The 22849-nt window shown below is 39.3% G+C and overlaps 1 protein-coding gene across 1 annotated transcript in view; it reads left to right on the top strand.

Moving 5' to 3' along the window:
- Positions 1 to 2598: 2598 nt before the first annotated feature.
- The window catches only part of sema3c (sema domain, immunoglobulin domain (Ig), short basic domain, secreted, (semaphorin) 3C), an 84693-nt gene continuing 64442 nt past the window's right edge, over positions 2599 to 22849 (top strand). Inside the window, exon 1 of the mRNA XM_059325728.1 lies at positions 2599 to 2987. The gene's annotated coding sequence lies outside the window, so the exon portion shown is untranslated. The remainder of the gene's footprint in view (positions 2988 to 22849) is intronic.

Consider the following 22849-nt stretch of genomic DNA (forward strand, 5'->3'; position numbering starts at 1 on the left):
TTTTTTTTTTTTTTACTTCATGTCTGCTCTTCTCTCTGTCTGTCCCTTTTTTCTTGCCTCCACTTTAAACTCACAGTCAAAACACTTCTTTGGCTCTTATTTCGACCATGATTACAGGGGTCACTACAAAGTGTCCTGCTTTCCTGCTGCAGAGATTGACCCACTTGTGGCAGCTGGACGTCCAAACCCAATCTAAAAACTGAGACAAAGATGTCCGCCCCACAGTCCTCTGGGAAAATGAGTCCACAGGTTAATTCTGACCTAATCAATCAGAGCCTTGAATGAAATTACCTGTGAGTATTCCTGATCATCCACTCGGCTAATTAGCACTATTCATCTACTTGGGTTGGAGACGGTCCCCTGGCACTCACAGGGTCAAACTAATTAAACTACTCGGCTCTATATGGCCCCTTGCTGCTGCTCCCCTCCTCCTCATTTACTTAAAGTCTGAGTAACTTTGCGGGGGGATGGGCGGGGCTTTCATTTGGTCTGCAGACGTGCACTGGGTCTGATTATTGATCCGGACCTGAAGTCGTCCCCATATGAACGTTAAGAAGTCTGTAGGGGGTCACCCTGCAGAAGTAATCAAGAAAATGGGGAGTGACAGGTCCTAGTCCTTATTGTAATTGAATTGTTGTGTGGCAGACAGAACGACAAACAAGTCAAAGTGATATAGAGAGGAGGAGGGGCTGGTCAGAATGAGGACTCATGAACGATCTCCATACTTAAACCATTTGTCTTCCATTGGCAGGGAACAATTGGCGCTGAGATTAATCATTGACGGTTGATAGATGATGGGTGTTTTCCCAAATTCTTGAACATCCTCCAAGCTCCAGATGATACCTTAATGTTTGCTCTTGTTTCACATGTGTTTATAATCCTCATGATGGCCTGATTGTTTGCTGTAATGAGCCCTTTCCTCATGATGGAGCAGGGCTAACCTTGGACTCAGCAGCAGAGGCAGCAGCAGACCTCCATATGGGAATGAAGTCATAGTTATATCCTCCTCCTATAATCTAATCTTCTATCCATGCGATTCCACTTTCAAGCTTAGAAGGTATTACACTCAGCAGCTTGAGTGATTCAAATCAAAACTGATAAGAAAAGTGGAAAATTTGATTTCCAACGGTTTTTACTCAGCTGCTAAAAATGCTGCATTGCCTCCACACTGCAGTACCACTCAGAGAGCAAACAGCTGAAACTCTAAATGATGCTGCAGATCTATAATGTTCCAGTATGATGCAATGTGACTTTTTCCTAAAGCACCAGACCTTTGACAAAACTGATTATTTTTTCTTATCTAAACTGATAGGGGAACTAAACTTGGCAATGTTTCAGCTTCCCTTTCTCAGTTATTTAAAAGCCTGGCCTCTAGTTCCAGCAAGCAAAGCAGAAAGGATATTTAAAGATGGCAGTTATTCAGATGACACAGCCTTACTGCTAATCCTGGACGTATTGATTAAACTGTTGGAGCCTCAATCAGTGTGTCACTCACAGCTTGATTGGCTCAGTCTTTATGGCCCCCAGATTGAAATGTAAGCACGAATAAATAATGCCTGAAGTCATGAGTCACGTTAATAAAGCATGTCAGCCACACACATGACTTGTGTTGCTGCTCCATTAAAGAAGGAATAGTGTCAATGTTTGCTAACATACCAGATGAGAAAAAACATTACTTAATTGAAGTTGGACTGCATTGCATTGAAAAGCAATTCCTGCAGAACCACAGATGTAAAACTCATGATGGTTCTACAGTAAAGTCAGGAGATTAACAAAATCGTTAGAGTAGTACATTGTACGAGAACCATGAATGATTGTACAATCTTGTGGTGTGAGCAGATGTGGAGATAATTTACTGGAAAAGAGAAAACTATTTAAAAAACATTTAAATATTTGGTAAATTTCCAGACACTTTCCATGGGAAGTTAAGCTGAGGAATTTTGTAAATATTCAAAATCAAGTTTTAGTTATTTTATTGAACAATCAATTGTTTAATTGAACGACAAAAACATGAATGTTGAGCTAAATATTACTCATCCCCCAGACCCCACCCATTCATAAATTAAGTAAAATGACCCAAAAAGTTCCATTCAACATGTAAATTAATTGAACATGTGATGGAGGAATGTACAGTGCATGTAAGGGGGCGTGGTCTCAGCAGCCATGCAGTAAGCAGTGTGCATGTGATTGAGGAATAGCAGATATTCAAGTGTACTTGCATGAAATCTGGGTGTTTTAGTCAAGATTATGCTAAAATATATTTTCCGAAATATATTTAACTTCCCTGTTGAGGGCCGACCTTCAATAAATATCCCATAAATTCCTGTTAATTCCCATGGAAAGTTTCCAACTTTGAAAATTCCCTGGAATTTTGCAACCCTAGTCTTGCCAAAGTCAGATGATACATCTCCTGGGCACCATGAATATCTGTACAAAATGTCATTGAAATCCATCGATTGGTTGTTAAAATATTTGAGTCTTGACCGTCTTTGCCATTCTAATATCCAAGTGGACTAAAAACATTAACATGTTAAAACTCCTGTCTCTCCCAGAGCCTGAATTATTGCCACTTTCCATCCCTCCACCAGATGCCCTCAGACTTCCCTTCCTTTCCCCTTCAGCTGACTGCCCCACCCATCTACACACCTGTTCCTGATGCTCCCCGACCACCTGCTAACCTGGATCTCATTACCTCATCAGCCTTTAATGTCCCAGGTCCATCCATTACCTGCCAGACCATCAAAACCAACAGTAATGAACCAAAGACTGTATGAAAGAATTGGACATAACCACCATGATGTCACCCGTTGGTTTGTGGGCTACTGTTTTGGCATTTTGGCTGTTGCCATTTTGCTTTTTTGGAGCGAGACGTCACCATAATTGGACGAGAGAGTGGAGCTGACGGACACCATGGACGCCCACCCATACTGGCAACCTAACTACACCTGGATCCTGGTTATGGAAAGTTGCTGCTTCCATAATTTAAGGTAAAGCAAAAACATTTTCTACGCCGTGACATTTATCCTGAATGACAGGATGCCTTGGTAGTGACTTGTCAATCTCAGGCTAGCCCCATCCCAAGGCATATCCTGCTTTGTTGTCTATTTACTCCAAATGGGACTATAATTAAAAAAAAATTAGCATTATGCTGTGTTAAAGAAGACCTGAAACAAGCGATTGAGACCATAAACTCATTATGAGAATGTTTACTGGGTAGTTAATCAAGTGAGAAGTCGGGAAATTTCTTCATAGACTTCTATACAATCTGATTTCTCTTTGGGACTAAATTGGACTATAATTTACAAAATGAGCATTATGCTGTATTAAAGAAGACCTCAAACAAGAGATTGAGACCATAAACTCATTATGAGAATGTTTACTGAGGTAGTTAATCAAGTGAGAAGTAGGGTAATCTTTGTCATTAGAGAAAATCCAGGTTTAAGGCAGACCTGGAGGCTGCATCTACTTCTTTTAAACAATCTAAGGTACGAAACTCCAAAAACTAAACTAAAAAGCACATTTGCACCATTCTTAAGTAATTTGTGATTCAACTCAGGGCAAGTGTTCTGTGTTTCAGCACTTTCAGCTAATGCAGTGTGTGTTAGCTCACTATTAAAAATATCATCCATCAAAATGAGAAACAACTGGGCCAACCGAAGCTCCTTACAATGACTTAAAGCTAATCGAACTCTCGTACGCCAGTGACAAAATGCTTTCAGACGCTGATTTATCTGGCGATTGGTCATGCTCGTCAGTTGACCCCTGACCACAGGAAGCATATAAAACAGCAGGAAGTTTACACAAGCCCCAATTTGTAAGTGATGGGTGACACAGGGCCAATATACCCTCCCTGCTGCTGCCATCCAGGCACTCTAATCTGACAAATGGGCCTTTGTTTCGCATGAATTTATACATTACAGGGTATGTATAGGTCTTCTATGCTGAGTCCATACATCTACAGTCACAAGATCATAAAATAAAGTTATGACAAACTATATGGTGTTGTTAATCATGTGAATCCATTACAAGGAAACACAGTGTAGTATATATAAATAGCTCCTGGAGGCACATCCAGAACTGTATATTGTTGGATGGATCTTTCTTGTATACAGACTTCTGTGGAGCATAACCATAATGTTATAATAATGTAGAATAACAAGCCACAAGTTTGGAAAGACTTCATCTCTGGCGACACATTGCACTCAGAGCGGCCTCATTGTGTTTCCAGTGTAAAAACAGCTGCATGAAATCAGCTTTTATACGGTAATGACACATGCAACACACTGTTCAATTCAACATCTGCTCAATGCAAAATTGTCTTACATTCATCCTTACAGCTGCGGCACAGAATATCAGTAGTCGCTGGATTACTTCACTGTTGGAAAAAAGAGACAAATGTTGATATTCAGGGGTGGAAGGACAAGAGTGCAGCTGTGCCTTTTTTTAGGAGTGTATTCACTAAGTGGAGGGTCTGTGTAGTGTTCAATAAATAATAAAAGAAAGATGCTCCAGGAGTTACAAGGCCAGGACACACTGAAACCGTGACCTACAAGCCGAGACATAATTCGAACCTCGTCTTGTACTTCCTACCACAGGTGAGTGGCTTTGGTGGGTGTCTGGGGGCCGGTCGGCGGAGGGGAATGGCGGGTGAAGGTGAATGGAAGAAAGTGAGCAGCTCCCTCAGGGGGCCGGGTAATTAGAGGTGGGTATCTGGGAACTGAAGGTTCACGGTTCACGGTGTGTGGTTGCCGGGATTGCGGCTCCGTTGGGAAGTCTTTGGCGTGTCAAAAGGGGTCTGCAGTCACCGTCCAGTCCCGACACATGGGAACTGACATCATGCATCTGTGTCTAATGCCAGGGTCGGGTAAGGGATACGACTTGAACCCTGGCCTTTGGTGAAATTCAGCCATTCGTCATGCGTTGCTGGATCAGACGGCTGCAGCTCCTGGCACATCTGTTCATAATGCAGGTAGCGTGTGGTGTGTGGGGGCTGCGGCTTCTGTGAATCCCAACAATCTGCTGATGTGTAGGAATTGATGGCAGTTTTCTTCTTGAGAGACCCTGGCTCTCAGCCTAATGAGGTTGTATATCCTTTGAGTTTCAGCCACTCCGAGGCACACAGCGCTCACCTTTGAACTTTGAGAAATCCAAAAAAGACTCTTGGTAAGATGCATTTGGAGATAGTAGAAAAACGCTAATACGTCAAGGGGGTTATTTTTGCCCGCTGATGCTTAAAGTACCCATCCGTCTTTATGCTTCAAACAATGCCATGATTGTTGCAAAGTGTCCCATTTAGCTGTCCGCTGGTGTTTAAAATGATTGTGAAAAGGGGCCTTTAGGGAACTTTGGGTGTTTACATTGTTGAAGATGGATGACGTTGGCTCCCTTTAGCTTGAACACTTTGTGTTTCTGCAACACAAGACTTCCATTTACTGTCATAGTGCTGGGTACAGAACAGAAGAATTGAGTTTGAGGAGGAGTTTTTTTATTAAAACAACATGTTTTGATGTCACTTTTTCACCATGATGAAGATCCCTTGAGGTTGTAATCAGCTTGCATTTTAACCATAGATTGCATAAACGTTTTTTTTTAAGATGGATAGATAGTTCTTTTTTTTAATCCTTTACAGGAAATTATAGTGTCACAGCAACTTCAAGACAGACATAAGTGCAAAGTTATTTTTGTGCATCATAAAACCTTATAGCAATTGGTATGAAAGACCTCCTGTAACTCTCTGATTTGCACAATTGTTTAATGATTAATGTGTTTGTAAATCTGATTGCAAACCAAATTCACATGACCTGACTTGTGGACGTAGCCATGGTGATGTGACATTACATCATCTTGATGCCCGAAATTTGGCATTTGGTTATTTATTTTTGTAAATTTGACTCTGACACTGTACACTGACCAGTGATAAGAAAGGCACCTATAAATAAAATGTATTATTATTATTATTATTATGGCTTCACTTCCCCCATGTATACTTAAACAAGGCCATCTGGCAGCAAGGTAAAGCAGTGAAAATATTCAAAATATAGAAAAGTGATTTTTTTTTTGTGTGTGGATAAAATATGTTTTGTGCCGGTACTCCTTCCTGCCGGTACCCCTTTTCTTTCGGTATTCCTTCCTGACGGTTGGTACTCTGCTGATTGCTGGTACTCCTGTCTGCCTGTAATCCTTTCTGCCGATACTCCTTCTTCCTGGTACTCCTGTCTGCCGGTAATCCTTTCTGCCAGTACTTCTTCCTGCTGGTACTCCTTCTTGCTGGTACTCCTGTCTGCCATAATCCTTTCTGCCGGTACTCCTTCCTGACGGTACTCCTTCTTGCTGGTTCTCCTGTCTGCCATAATCCTTTCTGCCGGTACTCCTTCTTGCCAGTACTCCTTCCTGCTTCTCCAAACTGGGGTTTGCCGACCACCATCTAATGTAGGTGATACACTGGTTAGGATAAGTACAATCCTGCTTCAGTGAATCAGAACTAACCTTTTAAGGTCTCTTGGATTTACTACATACAAAACTGAGCCCTTTTGATTAAAACCATTCAAACCATTAAAAGTGTTTTGACTTGCAGAAAATCTGCATCTTCTCCGTTCCTCGGCTGGGTCAGAGAGGTCAGCCTGTGATTGACACCAGGGCCGTGATGGACAGGTGACCCCATGACCTCCAATGCACGCTCAATCGGACAATCATGACCCTCCAGAATTGACACTGACATGATCTCCTTAAAGCCAGATAACGCCCACAGAATATATATATCGCCATCGAACACAATGGCAACCATTAAGTGACCTTGTAGCTCCGAGGCCGATTGAGAAGAAAATCCCTGTGGAGAATCCCCCTCTCCACCTGATTGAAATTCTTGTGGAGGAGCTGTGTGGAGATCTGAAGTGATCCGCAGTGACAGGCAAATTACAGGAATTCAGACGAAGATAAAACAAGCAGACTTTTATCTCTGTCTCCATCCCAAACTGTTCGTTTAAGTCATGCAAATTACAATAAATGGCGCTGGGGGTTGGAATGTGCCTGTTGTGCAACAGCCTTTTTTTCTTTTCCTTTTTGAGCATCGTCTCCGATTGATAAGTTTTATCTCATCAGTATCAATCACTGAGGGTGTTTACTGTCAAAGCAATCACTGCAGATCTTATCAGAGTTTGAGCAAATCAGCCACTCTGCTGATCTGAGAGTTTAACTGGAGGTTAAACCAACATGTTCCTGACACCAGAAAGGGAAAATCAACTGATAAGAAGAACAAGTTTCCCTATCAGCTGATTTTCGCTCAAAGCTATTTTTGCAGGGTCAAATGGTTAGGTACATATTAGATTAACCTCAAAGAACTGTCTTTTTGTTGTGACAGGCATGTTTTGCACCCCAAAACTATTTGCATTTGTAGCACGCATGTCTGATGGTATTTTCAGTGTAAAAAAAAAAAAGATGCACACAGTGACAATTCAGGTAAATGAGGGATGAAATTCAATAAAATGCAGCAGAAGGCACAGTAACGAGCAGGGAACTGGCATGGCAAGTTAATGAGCTGTGGCTGACGGGCCAAAATGGATTTGCCTCCGTGATGATGATGTTGAACGAGAATGTAGCAGGAAGGGTGGAAGTATTTTGCGTGCAGCATAATGTACCGTCTTATGGTGCTCAGTCTTCAAGTCTGTCTTTGTCTCTCCGGCATGCTCATCATTAAAATAACTTATTTAGCTGATAACATCTGCTGAGTGGCACGCCGTGTGCTTCAGCGCTGTGAATAGCAGCCTTTCAGCATGTGGATCATGGGGAGATATGGAGAATTAAATGAGTTTGTTGATTTGGAGATAAACCTGCCCTGCACCTACATATACATATAAAAAGAATCCACCAGAAACACATGTATATAATCTATATTATCTCAAGTTTGAATAAGAGAGCATTATTTTATCCTCGAGCTGAAGTCTGTTTACAGTAACCAAACTTATCACAGACCTGCTGGACGTAATTTTTCTGATTCCAAAGCTTTTTTTTTACTGATTTAAACTCCTTGCCGGCTGCTCTATATCAATACTTTCCATCACAACAACATTGAGAACATTTTTTTCCATCTTCTTCCATGTCAAAGTCATGTCTTCCATCTTGACTTGACAATCTGGATGAACACATCAACTGGATGCACCAGGTGTTCCAAATTGAGGTCAGACCTACAGTAACCCTCACTATTTTCAAGACATCTGGAGCTCTCCAAATACAGAGCTTCCTCTTCTTTAAATAACACTATCGCTTGGTGTGGTAACGTCTACGGCTAGAGCGAATGTCTTTCCATAGAGTGTTTCAAAAAGAGTCCTAAAACCCAGAAATTATTAAACTCTGAACCACTTTTGGTTGCTTGTTGTTTTTTCAATGTACTTTTCATTAGATGGCTGAAATAAGCTGTGCTTGACACAATAGGGGTGGGCGATATAGCCCTGACAGACTAAAATTATATTTCAGGGTATTTTTGCAATTACGGTATCCTTTACGATATGACAAAATACTTAAAAATATATAGTATAGGGGCATCCCGGTGGCTCACACTGTAGCCTGAGGTCCCTTTGCTACATGTCTTTCCCTCTGTCTCCCCCTTTCTATCTGTCTCTATCTAATAAAGCAATAAAAATGCCAAAAAAATAATCTTTAAAAAAAAAAAAAAATATATATATATATATATATATATATATATATATATATATATATATATATATATATATATATAGTGTGACTTAGTCTGTATAAATAAAAATCGTATAGCAAAATAAAAATCCACCATAAATCTAAATTGTAGTGGAAAGTGGAAATATCAACAGTTGCCAAGTACAAAAAAATACTCTTTACTCTTGAAAGCAAAATGGAAGGATTAGAATATAAAATAAAAAAATAATACTGCAAATGTCTGAGGGAATGCAACTAAGTACATTTACTCAAGTACTGTACTTAAGTACAATTTTGAGGTATGTCTATTTAACTTACATATTTCCATTTTATGTAACTTTATACTTCCACTTCACTACATTTTAAAGGCAAATATTGCACTTTTTACTCCACTACATTTAGCTACAAGCTTTAGTTACTTTTCAAATCAAGATTTAAGATAAAAAATGTGATTAAACCTTTTTTTTTTAAAATAAATTAAACCACATAAAAGTATATTAAGTAGTTAAAATGAGTGGGTACCTTGACGACAGTGAAATGCTGTTTACATAAATGCATCAAAAATAGTGGTACACCCTGGAAACTGTAACAGGGCAGGCACATGGAGACAGACATCCATTCATGATCTCATTCACACTGTCAGTGCATGTCTTTGGACTGTGGGAGAAAGCGAGAGGACCTGTGGAGAACCCACACTGAGAACATGCAAACTCCTCACAGAAGAGGCGGATCCGAGCCCTCCTGCTGTGAGGCGAGAGTCTTAACCACTACACCACCATGCAGCCACAGCCACAGAACTTGTTTTCTTTCTTTTTTTAAAAACTTGTCTTTATTGGGTTTTTTTTTCTTTCGTTCACAGACAAAAATAATGAAAGTACATGTTCATTTATGCTTGAAATCAACACGAAAGAACAGAACGGTAGTAGTAATTAAAAGCAATTTAAAAAAAAAAACAAAAAAAAACAAACAAACAAAAACCTAGGCGGAGTCAAATCAAATATCAAAACAATAATATTTTTTACAAATAACAGAAAGAGATTTAAATAGTAATAATACAACTTGGAGGATGTCAAGTGTACTTCACTACACTGTCATGTGTAACATACTTTTTTTAATTTGGTCTTTCGTAATCAAATTTTTTGAGACACTGAATTTTAGGTAATTTAGGAACTGTTTCATTCTCTGTGTAATGGATCTATATAATGTGTTATTTCTACTTTTTGAATTGAATTACTGACATAAATAAACTTTTCTATGATATTCTAATTTATTGAGATGCACCTGTAGCTTAGTACTACAGTGTTAAGCATACAGAAAAGGGCTTTACCATGTAGTTATTTCATATACGCAATTTAAAAAAAAAATCGAAATAACCAGAAAACATGCTATAACTTGATATATCTTTACTAAGATATGAAATTTCCGATATTATTCCAATATTTCAATATTGGGATAGAAAATTTTGGCCATATCGCCCAGCCCTATCCTCCACTTAACCCATTTAAAAATGCCTGTAAGTGTCAATGCCTACTAATAAATAGATTTTTCAGCCTCTGTAGCAGATAGAAATGAAATTCAAAAAGTATTTGAGAGCTTATACCTGTGGCTTTCATGCATGAAAAGTTGAGTTTATTTGTCCAAAAATTCAATACATTTTTTTTTTTTTAAATCAACGTGTTGCATTGCGACACTCCCACATGTATTCTGATGCATTTCATTGGCCAAGATACCGAAAATAGGTGGAAAAACCTACAAATACTACAAAACGACGTATCAGCTTTCCCGGCTTTAATGGTAGAATAACGCAACATCGCCCCCGGTTTTAATGGTAGAAATGTGGGAATGCTTTCCCGGCTTAAATGGGTTAGATCCACCAGTCTAGACTGATATCCCTCTCCTCTCCACCAGCCCTCAGTCCACTCTGTCCTCTTAACAGACTGCCTTCTAATGCTCTTAAGGATTTTAGTCGAAACACTGATACCTCCTCTTCATCCTCTTCAAAGACCGGCTGCTTATTTCATCCGCCAAAGACCCAAGAGCTCCAAGCTAACTTCTGTTTTCCAAGATTACCTGGCAGTAACAAGCTTCTTCGAGTGAGAATCTCGACTTCGCTGTCATTGTCTCAGCTTGCCTTTTGGCCCTGCTACACTCTTTTTCTTCCCAGCTTTCACTGGGGCGGCACCATTGCCCTCTTCTTAAACTCCTCTCAGCTCTCAGTCCCCTCCAGATCTACTCTTCACTTGAGAGACTGGCTCTGTGGCTATAAAACTAATCAGATATTCACCCATCTGAATGCTATCCAACACTACCAGCTTTCCAAACACCCAGTTTCATTGGCCACCACTGGCTTCCAGCATGGAGCCCCTCCCCCCCACCAACACTACAGTCCAGCTTGGTGGCCAACAGCTCTCCAAAATCTATCATTCTCACAACCTCTCCTCCCTCCAGAAAGTCCATTATTCCAGGATCTGCTTCCAGGACTCTCCTCCCAGCAGCTGTCACTCGCCCCAATCCAACCGCTCCATCCAAAACTCTGAGTCTCCGGGGCCGGTTGTCTCATTGTGTCTAATCCCAAAGTGATCATCCAGACTAACAGCCAAATACCCAGCATTGGTCTTCTCATTACACTGTTTCTAAAAAATCCCTGCCACCCAGACCGGTTATTGTGTTACTCATTTGAATGTTTGCCAGCCTTTTAAAAAGCCATTTCAACTGTGTTTTAATTCATATTGGCCCATAAAACCTGAACACAAACTCTTCACAGTGTATCAATATATTTAATAGTTAATTTCTATATTCTGTAACAATTTGTCTCATTCTAGAATATTGTTTTTCTACTCCTTATGCTGTTGTTTTGCATCCGTTTGTATTCTTTAAGCATCTCCCTGTCTCTTTGTAGTTGTTTTGTGTCACTTTGTCGTTATATTTTTGTCTGTTTGCCCCTTTTTGTAGTTGTTTTATGCCTCTTTGTGGTGGTTTTTCCCCCCTTTTTATAGTTAGTTAAAATTTAGTTAGTGAGTCTCTTTGTGCCCCTTTGCAGCTGCTTTTGTAGTAGCTCAGTGTTTGTAGTTGTTTTGTATCTCTTTATGGTAATTTTGTGTCTATTGGTTGCACTTTTGAGTCTCTTTGTAGTTGTTTTTTGTCTCTTTGTAGTAGGTCAGTGTCTTTGTAGTTGTTTTGTGTCTCTTTAAGGATATTTTGACCTTTTTAATAGTTGTTGTGAGTGTCTTGGGTCTCTTTGTAGCTATTTTTGTAGTAGCAGCTTGGTGTCTTTTGTGTTTCTTTGTGGACATGTTGTGTCTCTTTGTTGTAGCTTGGTGTCTTTGTAGATGTTTTGTGTCTCTTTATGGTAATTTTGTACCTGTTGGTAACAATTTTGAATCTCTTTGTAGTTGCTTAATGTGACTTTGTTGTTGTTTTTTTTGTCTGTGGTTGCCCCTTTTTTGTAGTAATTTTGTGTCTCTTTGTGGTTGTTTTGCCCATTTTTATAGTTGACGTGAGTCTCTTTGTGCCTCTTTGTAGCTGCTTTTGTAGGAGCTCAGTGTTTTTGTTGTTGTTTTGTGTATCTTTATGGTAACCTTTTGTCCATTTGTGATTGTTTCGCTCCTTATCAGATTTGTTGTGAGTCTCATTGTGCCTCTTTGTAGCTGTTTGTGTAGTAGCTTGATGTCTTTGTAGTTGTTTTGTGTCCCTTTATGGTCATTTTGAGTCCCTTTGTAGTTGCTTTGTGTCTTTGAAGTCATCATATGTGTCTATGCAGTTGTTTTGTATCTCTTTGTGGTCGTTTTACCCTTTTTAAATCGTCATTTGTGTCTCTTTGCAGATGTTTTTTCAGTCACTTCGTGTCATTGTAGTTGCTTTGCATCTGTTTGTCATCGTTTTGAGTCTCTCTGTGGTTGCTCTGCCTGTTTTGTAGTAGTTGTTGTTAGGAAGTGTCTCTTTGAGGAACTTTTTGCGAGTTATCATGGCCCCATGATATTTTGGGCCCCTATAGGCCCGCATCTGGTAGACTCGTTCAGTCTTCAGTCGTAAAAGAAAAGCTTCCCCAGATCAACCAGTAGGTTACTCATTTAACCCCAATGGCCCAAACTTTATATTCACTTAAGATCCCCAAGTTTCCAACATTAACAACTGAGGCGAACAGGTGCACCGGACACCTTTTGATTTCATCGTGAATTTGGATAATGCCACTTCATAAAGATTGAACTTGGCTCGAATGAAGCCTTGAAATAAACAGATGTGGTATACACATGTGTCACTGTCATACAGATTGAAGATGATCGTTTTCTCTAACTTGGAAGCTACTTTAGGGGGAAACCTAAACCTAAATTCACGAGGTTGGACGTAATCCGTTGGAAGCTATCTTGTTGATCCCTAAAGACAGATAAGTGTGATTTATAGCATTTCAGTGTCTGCATCAGGAAACCAGAAGCATACATCCAGAAATGATCAAGACATGATACAACTCTGCCCTGATACACAGCTTTTAATATCCGCTACACTGCTTAGAAACCAGTAAACAACATATAAACCCAACACGGAGCTTGTAAAGCTGCCGCTGCAAACCACAACTACTGAAACGGTGGCTGTTTTTACGTGTAAGTTCATTAACTTTATTAGACAGACTAATAAACTTGTGGATGTGGGATGGTGTTCTCTATTAAGATGTAAGCGTGGGGCTGCAGTATCACACGCAGCACAGCAGCAACACAAGAAGCAGGAAGTGGGATAAATCATAACCAGATTCCATTAGTTCACCCGTGGAAGTTAATGCCTCGAGTGGAGAACTTTTAATTTGATTTATTATGTCCCCACCCTCCCACTGAGATGGAAGTGTGGAGGGCAGGAAATGATGTGATGGGAGAGGAGACACACATGAGAGATCACCAGTATAGTGTGTTAGGTAAAACAGGGACAGATGGGCTCCACACAGGACAGTTTCTGGCTGTGGCACTCGATTTTGTGGTTGGAAAAAGCACAAAATCATGCAGAAATCTAAGGCTGAAATGCATGCATGCATCTCTTCCTTTTCCGCTAAAGACAGTGTCATCATGCTGAATGTTTACCTCATCTCCTCTAAAATCAAGACCCCGTTACCCAACCCAGGGGTGGGCAATTAATTTTCCCAAGGGGCCACATGAGATACTGTGAAGGTTGTGGAGGGCCAGACCAAAACTCTGAACCTAATTCTGCTCAATATTAATTTAATCACTTGATAAAATGTAGTAAATTATCTGGTTTTGAGCTGCTACTTGTAAGAATACATGTTGTGATAAGACGATGTTAATGTGGAGTAAGTCAAATAGAGCTGTAACAAAAGTAATAAGTCAAATCATTATCTCCCTTTTCCATTTAATTTAAACACAATATACATTCAAACCACAAAAACAACATAAAGCATGTACAGTCATGGAAAAAAAATATTAGACCACCCTTTTTCTTCAATTTCTTGTTTATTTTAATGCCGGGTACTTACTAAAGGTACTTTTTTTGGGGGAAAAATTAATAAGAAAAGAAAAAAGCTCCTAAGAGTTTAATTTAAGAGCTGATATCTAGACATTTTCCATGGTTTTCTTGATAATAACCAAAATCATTTTTAAGAAAACCATGGAAAATGTCTAGGTATCAGCTCTTAAATTAAACTCTTATGAGCTATTTTTTTTATAGTTATATTTGTCCAAACAAATTTACCTTTACTTGTACCAGGCATTAAAATGAACAAGAAATTAGAGAAAACGAGGTCCAATATTTTTTTCCATGACTGTATGTTATGCAGTAAACCAGCAAAAGTGATTTTGACAAGGGAACAAGGCAACTCAGTGTTTCTGTGGAACAAATTTCTGTGCAGGTGAGTATGCACACACATACGTAAATTACCTTCAAAATAAAAGCACTGCAGTTGTATTGATTTCTAATTTCCTAATGTTCAGGTCTGTCCTAACCAGTTGAGTTCACAAAAAGACAAAACAGTGTATGCATGTTAACCTGTATGAACATGCCCATAATCCTAAAAAATTGCTTTTCACTAATGCTGAAGACGTGTTGGGGCGTTTACTGTGGTCATAAATAATGTAAAGTGGTGGTGGTCAGGGTGAGGACACAGTGCAGGACAGTGGGGCGGCTCCACTTAGAGACTAACGTTTCCTGGAGGCTTTTTTTTTAAATGCTTATGCCTTTTTAAAATGACTTCGTTTTCAGATCTGTTGACTAATCAGTCGACAAAATTAAGCAATAATTGCATTAGTGGACGGTGAGAACAACAACAAAAGTGGAAGAAACCATAAGAATAGAGGGGAGGAGCTCTGCTCTCAGTCCCACGATGCAAACCGTAACGTATTTAAAGCTGCTGTTTGATTGAGCCCAGATTTCTTTGTGGAGTTGTGGGGGAATCCCCTATTTGTTTATGAGGTTTTCTTTTGTTTAAGCAATTGTTTAAGCATGATGCATTCTCATGCTCCTCACATGGCCCCACTTCCCAAAATGAGAAGCCATACTTTTGACTTTGGTGTTTTTATCCTGAGCCTTGGGTCATAATATGGAAACAAACATGGACAAGACAAGGAGTATGTGGTGTCTTTTATTAAAACAACACCCTAAAAACACTAAAATATTGCTTTATCTGCTTGTTATCAGGGATAATGAGAATATATAACTTTTAACTAGTCTAGGTAGACAGTTGAAACTTTATAACATATTACAAAATTACTTGTTACATATTATATGTACATTTTACCCACTGTGGCCTTGTGTGTGTGTGTATATATACACACGTATTTTACTATTTGCATTTATGCAGCCTCTCCTCTCCTCTCCTGTCCTCTCCTCTCAGCTCTGTGTAAACAGATTTTCAGTGAATATTTGTCATGTGACCGTTCGTCTTAGCAGAATCAATCATGTCTTCACAGTTGCACTATGGTTTGCAGAATTTAATGTTTTTAACTGGATCTAGTTATTCCAAATGGTTTATTTTTGGCAGACATGTAGAATATAGTAATTTGACAGAAATATCACAATTTTAAGCTTCGTTTTAATAAATACCTCTAACTAATCAAGGTAGACAGTTACAACTTAATACCATAATACAAATTACATGTGAGAAAAACATGTATATGCAATATGAATTAATAAAGTTTCTTACCATCATATGTTGTCAACTCCACAAGTTGTGTACCAGTGTTTTGCAGCCTTTCTTGGTTGTTGTTCCAACTTAGGGGGGTGTTCACATGAATTTTCCCAGTTGGGAACTCATTTTTCCAATTATTCCGACACCACATGAATGCAGTTATGGGTAAGACTGGAAATTTATAAAAAACAGAAGTGTTGTTGTTGGTGCCCAAGGCTGCCCAGAAATGCCATCTTTTAATCTCATTCACTGTGTTTAGATCCACACTAAACATGTGTGTCTGGTTGTGTTTTGGCTTTTGGAAGCTACAGGATTTATTGGAACAAATTCTAGTGGACAAATGAATCACTAATAGTTTCCTCTCTGCAGCTCATCATCTCCTGTTAAGCCTAGTTCCCTCCCGTGTGCCAGTCTGTGCCGGACCTTTCTGTTTTATCTGCAGCGATGTCGTCCTATTATGGAAATGACCCTCTTACTCTTGTGTTGTGTCTCTTTGTGGTTGTTTTGCCCCTTTTCGTAGTTGTTTTCAGTCTCTTTGTGCCTCTTAGTAGCTGTTTGTGCAGTAGATTATGTCTTTGTAGTTGTTTTTTGTCTCTTAGTAGTTGCTTGGTGTCTTTGTAGTTGTTTTATATATCTCTGTGAACATTTTTGTCTCTTTGTAGTTTTCTTGGTGTCTTTGTAGTTGTTTTGTGTCTCTTTGTAGACATGTTGTGTCTTTTTGTAGTTTCTCTGTGTCTTTGTAGTTGTTTTATGTATCTTTGTGGACATGTTTTGTCTCTTTGTAGTTTCTTGGTGTCTTCGTAGTTGTGTTATGTATTTTTGTGGACACCTGTCTCTTTGTAATAGTTTGTGTCTTTGTAGTTGTTTTGTATCTCTTTGTGGACATTTTGTGTCTCTTTGTAGTAGGTTGTTGTCTTTGTAGTTGTTTTGTGTCTCTTTGTGGTTGTTTTGCTCCTTTTCATAGTTGTTGTGAGTGTCTTTGTGCCTCTTTGCAGCTGTTTTTGTAGTTTCTTGGTGTCTTTGTAGTTGTTTTGTATCTCTTTGTGGACATTTTGTGTCTCTTTGTAGTAGCTTGTTGTCTTTGTAGTTGTTTTGTGTCTCTTTGTGGTTGTTTTGCTCCTTTTCATAGTTGTTGTGAGTGTCTTTGTGCCTATTTGCAGCTGCTTTTGTAGTTTCTTGGTGTCTTTGTATTTGTTTTGTATCTCTTTGTGGACATGTTGTGTCTCTTTGTAGTAGCTTGTTGTCTTTGTAGTTGTTTTGTGTGTTTTTGTGGTTGTTTTGCTCCATTTCATATTTGTTGTGAGTGTCTTTGTGCCTCTTTGCATCTGCTTTTGTACGAGCTTCGGGTCTTTGAAGTTGTTTTGTTTCTCTCTATTGTTAGTAATTTTGAGGCTACAGGATTTATTGGATATTCTATTCTATTAAATTCTAGTGGACAAATGAATCACTCATAGTTTCCTTTCTGCAGCTCATCACCTCGTTCCCTCCCGTGTGCCAGTCTGTGCTTGACCTTTCTGTTTTATCTGCAGCGTGTCAGTTTGTGCACCGCTGATTATGGAAATGACCCTCTCACAGAGAAAGTCACACTCCATCTCATTTTTCAGCCCCAGTCGCTCCACATTAGAGCGGTGTAGACTCCATCGGTGCTGTACTTGTACAGTAATGTATGGATTCCAGCTGATGACTCCAGACACACAGAAAGAGGTGCAGGGAGATTTCTCTCAAGCGGTTTTGACACGGAGCGTGACTCTGGCAGAATTCCTCACCTCTTTTTTTTGCCGGGGTGGCTAAACCTCTCGATTAATCTCCCCGAGTGAGCTGTTGAAAGTGAAGGGCGCTGCCTGTTCCTGTTTAGCATTAATCAGATCTGCCCTTTGGTGCCTAGCAGCTAATTAGCGTTCCCATTATTCACGTCTCTGCCTTTTGTTTTTCCTCACTTTCATGGGCTTACAGACGTGTCAGCCACATGTATGCACTGGCTGCACAGATGGAATGAGCATATGTAAAATCAGATCGGCCGCCCTGATGGGAATATTCTGCTTTTTATTGCTGGTAACAGTATGTGCAGCACATCAACAGTTAGAGGTTCAATCAGGCTGGAAAATGACAAGCTGCTCGTCTTTTTGATATCTCAATAATCGTTAACGAGACATCGTAAACCAGCTAAATGGGATGTCTTTTTTTTCCTTTTCTTTTTATGCTGTATTAGATTGACTTTAATGTATATGACTGCTCACTTTGCACGTTAAACAAGGCAAAGTACCTCCAATTCCAGTTGACTCCCATGTGACTTTTTCTACTGTAGGTTACCAAAATCAACTTGACCTATGTCATATATTTTGTTGACTTGTGTAGTTACATTTTCCCAAATTATTTAACAATTTTTAAACCCGGACTCCAAATCCCAGGGTTTAAACATTGTTGAAACATTTGGGATAATGTAAGTAGTTGGAGTTCTGTATCCAGGGAATGAGTGGATTATATTTGGGGTTGGGATTTTTAGTTATTTAGTTTTATTTTAGTTGTTTACTCACATGCAATGTATATAAGCATATGTGTAGGTATGTGAATATTTGTTTTGTGATTTATTTCTGTAATCATGTGCATGCCTACCTATAGTTTTCTTTAAAATAAACTAAAACATTTTTTAAACCTCAAAATAATTTTAATAAAGGAGACAAACATTGTCTGCCACAAATTGCCATAAATTGACTTTTATTTTTTTAATTTTTTTTTTTACCATATCTACATTTGTTACATGCAATCACTGTGAGCCAATGCATCGAAATTTCATTCAAATGTGCATTTGTCTATGGATAACTGAATGACAGTAAAGTTTTTCAAAGTCTAAGGGCACTTTCACAACCCAAAGTTTAGTTTTTTGTAAAATGTACAGAGACAAAAGCATAAAGATGAAATTTGTGTCCGTAAATTTCACACTATAGGCTACCACTGAGCTAAAGCTAATTTGCCATAAATGGTACTTGGACAAATGATAATTATCTTTTAAATGTACAAACATCATGACACGATTCAAACGAGATCAGAAAATGATTTGTTTTGCAATGGACCACTGTACAGAATGGTCAGAAAGCTCCCATCGTGATGTAGAGGTTATGGATTAAATGGTACATTTTATTACTGTACTGTTCTGTACAGACAGACTTTTGAAAGTGTTAAAAATCCATCAAATAGACAGAAGGGACCTGTCAACAATTAAAATTGCCTTTGACTAAAATAAAGGATCTTCAACATTAACTGATTCCAGCTTCAGTTCCAGTTTTCTCTGTATCATTCTAAGGAGGAGATTGCCTTGTGCTCTGGGAAATAGATTTTATTTTGGCCATTTTCTGACAGTTTAATCTAAATAATCAGTAATTTAGGACAGTAGTTAATTGAAATTGAAAATAATGATTAGTTGCAGCCACCAGTGCTTCAAATATCTGTGATTATTCTCATATATTCTGGGAAATATCAGTTATTGAAATATGCAAACCACAGAAGAAAAAACACTTTTCTTGGCAAACAAACTAGTGAGCTTTCCTGTTTGTCCAGCTTTATAGGAAATTGGATTTCCTGTGTTCAGCTGATCATGTTTCTCTCAGACTTAAGTGCACAAGAAAGAGCAAAAACCATAAAAGAGAGCAACATACAGCAGCAGTGACAGTATATTAGCATGCTGCAGTTGAGCCTGTGATCTCACCAAAGTACATACATGTGCGTGTGATAGGGCGAGCGCCGCGGGAGGGCCTCCGCTGACCTTGGCCTGCGCGTTTAACGTCAGCGTGACAAATGCGGAACATCTGCGGTGCTAACGAGGGACAGGTTGTTTAAAGTGTGTGTGTGTGTGTGTGTGTGTGTGTGTGTGTGTGTGTGTACGGCCAGGGGATGAAGCTTAAGAGAAGCAATGCATATGAGGGGCAGTATAGGCCATAATGCATATCTTTCCTCTCACATACACAATTTTACCTCTCACATTAACAGTTTTACCTCTCATATTCACAATTTTACCTATCACATTAACAATTTTACCTCACATACACAATTTTACCTCTCACATTAACAGTTTTACCTCTCACATTAACAATTTTACCTCACACACAATTTTACCTCTCACATTCACAGTTTTACATCTCACATTCACAATTTTACCTCTCACATTCACAATTTTACCTCTCGCATTCACAATTTTACCTCTCACATTCACACTTTTACCTCTCACATACACAATTTTACCTTTCACATCCACCATTTTACCTCTCACATACACAATTTTAGCTCTCACATTCATTATTTCACCTCACATACACAATTTTACCTCACATTAACAATTTCACCTCACATTCACAATTTCACCTCACATACACAATTTTACCTCACATTAACAATTTCACCTCACATTCACAATTTTACCTCACATCAACAATTTTACCTCTTACATACACAATTTTGCCTCTTACATCCACAATTTTACCTCTCACATTCACAATTTTACCTCTCACATTAACACTTTTACATCTAACATACACAATTTTACCTCTCACATTCACAGTTTTACCTCTCACATTCACAATTTTACCTCTCTCATTCACAATTTCATCTGTCACATTAACAATTTTACCTCACATTCTCAATTTAATCTCTCACATTAACAATTTTACCTCACATTCTCAATTTTACCCCTCACATTCACAATTTTACCTCTCACATTCACTGTTTCACCCCTCACATTCACAATTTTACCTCACATTAACAATTTTACCTCACATACACTATTTTACCTCTCACATGCACACTTTTACCTCTCACATGCACAATTTTACCTCTCACATACACAATTTTACCTCACATACACTATTTTACCTCTCACATGCACAATTTTACCTCTCACATGCACAATTTTACCCCTCACATTCACAAAAAGAGGTCTTTTTTGTATATATGAATTATAGCCTATACAGCCGTTCATAAATGCACCTGTCTACGCTGCCACCTGGAAATTGTGCAACAGAGATGTTGCGTGACCAGACTCTTCTTCTGGTCTGGGAATAAATCACTTTTTTTGCACGATTTACGATCCCTAACTATGAGACAAACCCCCTTTATAATCATGTCTCCTGTCAGACTGTCCCCATGTTACGCTGTTTTTGCCTCATCACACTCATTAAGTTAATTTACAACCGAAGCTCTGTCCTGGGGATAGTCACGGACACGCCTCGTCTCTATTTTCCTCTCTCCCACCTCTCTCCATTCTTCTTCTCCTCCACCAGTGATGAGCGTGCAGACGGGCCCAATGAAGAACCTGCATCACTCTAGCGGGCCATCCTGACACTTTAATTGGCGAGGCGTAAATCAGGCTGCATTGTCAGGGAGAGGGGTAATTATTCCCTCCTGTCTCAGCCACCAGCAATCCCCTCTTTCCTCCTTCCCCCTTTTTTACTTTCTCTTTCTGTCAGACTCTTTCATCAGGCTCACACGCTCCCTTTTCTTTTCTTTTCTGAGCTGTGATTTTAGCACTAATTCTACCTTAATCCTGCGAACCCCAAGCACTTTCAGCAGGGTGTTTTTTTTCCTCGCTCTTTTAACATTTTAGTCACTGTGGCCTTGTATTTCACTGCGATATATAATAAATCCTGCACCTCTTTGGATTCAGCACAATCGTGGCTAGAAGTGGGAACAGCTCAAAAATGTCTTTTGTGCAGAATAACACAGTTAGAATGACAAAGCAAAAGAAAAGTAAAAAAGAAAGTTGAATTTCTCTGACAAATTATTTTTTTTTTAAATTGGAATAAAATATAATTTATATATCAAACACTTTTCCAAGTGCCCATAAGTAGGGATGGGTACCTTTCACATTTGAACCGATACGGTACCGATACCGGTACCTGGGAATCGGTACCGGTACTCAACGGTACCAATTTTCGGTACTTTTGCGTTTGTTTATGTGGTAATAAATGTTAATTTGTTAAATAATAAAATCAAATTTTTTCAATTCAACAACTTTATTGTTGAGTGAACGTGCATTTTGTAACATGAAGGATGCAGTGTTATCAAAGAATGCAGAGGAACGCTCTCCGGTGGCAAGTGCACGGAGGAGAAAAAAAAAAAAAAGGTTGCAAGTGCACGTGTGATTTGTTGTGATGACGTCGTAGCTGTGCGGCGCAGCACCGGTCAGACAGTATTGTGGCCATAGCATGGTTGGAATAAACAAAGTTGAGTCGGGCTGCTCTGTGTACATAGGATGACGCAGGAGTCCGAGGGATTTAATTTCAACGAGGCAGTTTGGAGTAAAGTGGCAGGTAATATTCCTGAGTTGAAGAGCGGAGTATTAGCGGAGGACCAGAGATGCAGCAGCTAGCTGTTAGCTGTTAATCACTGGTCTACAGAAGAATGGAGAGAGCAAACGGAGTAAGGAAGGTCCAATCTGGAGGCAGACGAAGGCCAAGCCCGGGTAGAGACATTGGAGAGATAGCAGCTGGCGGCTCGCAGGCCTAGAGCCAGGCTGTTCGTCTCTGCACCGGGTTGGAAGAGGGCAGCAGCTAGTGGCAAGTGGCCACGGTGAGAAGACAGGACCAGACGAGGAGGTAAATAAAAAAATAAAAAATAGTGCGATCGTCAGCACACTTGTTAATCAAAGACGTCAAATGAAAACAGGTTGAAATCAATGATCAGTTTAAAGGTCACGCTGTTTAGGTACCGAAACATGGTACCGTTGGGTTTTACATGAATCGGTACTCGGTAGTACCCACGGAATTCGGTCGGTACCTATAAAAGTACCGAATTCGGTACCCATCCTTACCCATAAGTGTCATGAATATTAAAAAAATAAAATTGGGTTTCCACATGCTATTCATATTGAACTATTTGCATTTTTACAACCTACACTCACAATCTCTCCTGTCCTCTCCCCTCGGCTCTGTGCAAACAGCCTGCAGTTCTGTCTGATTTTCAGTTAATATTTGTGACCATTAGTCTCAGCAGAATCAATTCTGGCTTCACAGTTGCACTGAGGAGTGCAGAATTTTATGTTTTTAACAGGATCTAGTTATTCCAAACTGT

The sequence above is a fragment of the Centropristis striata genome, chromosome 22, assembly GCF_030273125.1.
Source record: "Centropristis striata isolate RG_2023a ecotype Rhode Island chromosome 22, C.striata_1.0, whole genome shotgun sequence".
Classification (NCBI taxonomy): Eukaryota; Metazoa; Chordata; class Actinopteri; order Perciformes; family Serranidae; genus Centropristis; species Centropristis striata.